Source organism: Echiichthys vipera, assembly GCF_963691815.1.
Source record: "Echiichthys vipera genome assembly, chromosome: 13".
Lineage (NCBI taxonomy): Eukaryota > Metazoa > Chordata > Actinopteri > Perciformes > Trachinidae > Echiichthys > Echiichthys vipera.
In genome coordinates, this window is record NC_139838.1 from 29310907 (window position 1) to 29313621 (window position 2715).

Here is a 2715-nt window from a genome sequence, read left to right on the forward strand (position 1 = left end):
ACGCCGCTGCAGCAGCAGGTGATCCCAGAGAGACCCGGAGGAAGCAGCGTCTCGGTGACACGCCACCACTCCCAGCGCCACTCGCTCATCAAGATGGGCAGTGGGGGCGGCAGTGGGGGCGGCAGTGGGGGCGGTAATGGCCGCGCTGTGCCGCGCCACCACAGCTTCAATCAACGGGGGGCGCAGCACGCGCACTTCCTCGTCCTCGCCAGATGAACACCAACAGCAGTAGCAACGGCCCCCCCGCCGCCAACCTGAACACAAACGCCAACGTGAGAGCGCGAGCGTCCATCGCCAGCGCTTGCCTGACGCGGCAGCACAGTTACAGCGAAGGGCCGCACGCTCAACGGGCGGCGGTCATCCGGAGAGCGGCGTCGCTCAAACCCAAGTCCCACCCAAACCGCTGTTCCTTCCAAACACGGCGACGTCACCGGCAGCAGAGGCGGGAAAATACAAATACTGAGACTGAAGGAGGAAGTGGCGCCCTTCCAACCATGGCTGCGGCGGTCACCGCCAAGCAGAGCGCTCCCACAGGTCCCAAAGGTCCGTGAGACGGGACGAAACGAGGACAGCGATGAGACGAAGGAGACGCAACAGAGACTCCAGAGCTGCTCATCCCCGTCACACGTCATCAGGACCCTCCCGCCGTGGTTCTCCATGCTGAGAGGACGCCGCCCGCCGCCGCTCTGAGTCAGACCCGCTCCGCTCACAGAGACAATCTGAGGACGGACGATCTGTGAGTGATCTCCGCGGGCAGGCGGGGCGGCGCTCCCCTCACCGCGGATCAAACCCAGCTCAGAGAAACACTCCAGCAGCAGAGAGATGTTATGATTCAAACGGCGTCCCGAAGGCCTCGTGGCGGCGGCAGCAGCAGCAGCAGCGGCCCGCCGCACAAACTCTTGATTAATGCAGTTTTTCTTCTGAGCGCTTTGATCTCGTGTCCCCGGTTGTTGCACCTTGGCACGGCGCCCGGGTTTCACTCGCAGAGATTCAGAGAGAGCGGCGAGTGGGACTTCTGCAAACCAGAGACACAAAGTGAATGTGGGAGCGCCCGACACGTCTCCAGGAGTCAGAGGAGGACGTTTCTTTCTTTCTCTCTTTCTTCTTCTTCTCTCTTTCTTTCCAGAACCATAAAGCAAATGAAGATCATATAAAGTCCTGAGCGCCCGGGGGGCTTTTCTCTGACGTGGGCCGGAACATTGGAGCTGACAGGACGTTTCCGTCCGCGGAGGAAGAAACGGGAAAGCTGCAGCGAGGTTTTTGTGTTTTTCACTCTCGGAGAAAGAGAGACGGACGCTTTTCATCCTGCAGATCAGAGCAGCCGCCGCTGACCGATGAATGTCCTTATTATACCACATTGGTATCTGAAACACACACACACACACACACACACACACACACACACACACACACACACAGACCCTGACATGCTCTCGATACAAAACTCTTTCATTCACTCGTTTATTCACTCAAACGACTGAAGTGACTTTCTTGAGTTCATAATTGCTCTCAGATGACTTCATGCTCTCTCTCTCTCTCTCTCTCTCTCTCTCTCTCTCTCTCTCTCTCTCTCTCTCTCTCTCTCTCTCTCTCTCTCTCTCTCTCTCCTCTCCTCCCTCTCGCTCTCGCTCTCGCTCTCGCTCTCGCTCTCGCTCTCTCTCTCTCTCGCTCTCGCTCTCTATCTGCTGATCTGTGTAATATCAATTCAAGGTCACACCCTTTCAAAATAAGACTTCCCGTCCAGGCCTCGTGTTTCTCCGACGCCTCGTTGTCGCGTTCCCCGTTGTTTGAGCAGATCTTGGTTTTCTCTTTGTTATGGCTGAAAAAGACGTCTAACCCGGTGATTTTCAACCTTTTATGAGCCGCGGCACATTTTTTACATTTATAAAATCCCGGAGCACAACACCGACCAAACTGACACCAGGTAGCAGCTTTGAGGGCGCTCTCGTTTACCTTGTGCCTGTTTCTCGTTGTTTGTACGTAAGCGTGCAAAATAGTCCGTGGGCTTGTTTTGAACAGAAAGGGCGTTTTGTTTGGAGATGGCGTTTAAACTCGCGTGGCACCAGGGGGCTCTTGGACAGCTTCTCACCGCACACCGAGCACGGCGGAGTCGGTGCCGTTGCATCCGCGGTGAAAGTGAATCCAGATGAAAGAGAGCTTTCGCTGTATTTCCTCGAGCTCGACGTCTTTTCTTGTTTCTTTTGTCCAGCGCTCACATCAGCGCCTTCATCTGTGTCATCGTTGTGTCCGGGGCGCTGTTCGCCATTTGCATTTTCCCTTCTCAGAAACGTCTCCATCGCTGTCACTCGCTCGTCTTGCTGTGATCCCAAACTGCCACTGTTACTTGACGCGCAGCTGCAGCACCAACTCTAACTTTGTTTACTCAGCGTTTGAGCGAATCCAAGATGGCGCGACCATAGCACCATAGCACTCTCGCGTCACTTCTTAGGGCGCCCTCCCACTGTGCCTCCGTTTGTACTCACACTACCTGGGCCTCGGAGAATGCTTCTTGCTGCCTATACGTCATCACGCCGTAACACGTCACACGCATTGATGACGTCATGGCGATGCGTGGCTTTGTTTCAGAACCGCTGTAGGCCTCGTGCTCGTACACGTGCGCACGCTCGTGCTCGTACACGTGCACACGCTCGTGCTCGTACACGTGCAAACGTGCTTTACTAAAGCCCACCTCTCCCAAACGGGCCGTGGACGGCA

At 56.0% G+C, this 2715-nt stretch overlaps 1 pseudogene across 1 annotated transcript in view; it reads left to right on the forward strand.

The window, feature by feature from the left end:
- The window catches only part of LOC310955424, a 3590-nt pseudogene extending 3127 nt beyond the window's left edge, over positions 1-463 (forward strand). The window contains exon 4 of the transcript in view: positions 1-463. This exon is cut by the window's left edge and continues 866 nt beyond it. The product of the transcript in view is annotated as an uncharacterized misc_RNA (transcript).
- Positions 464-2715: the final 2252 nt, after the last annotated feature.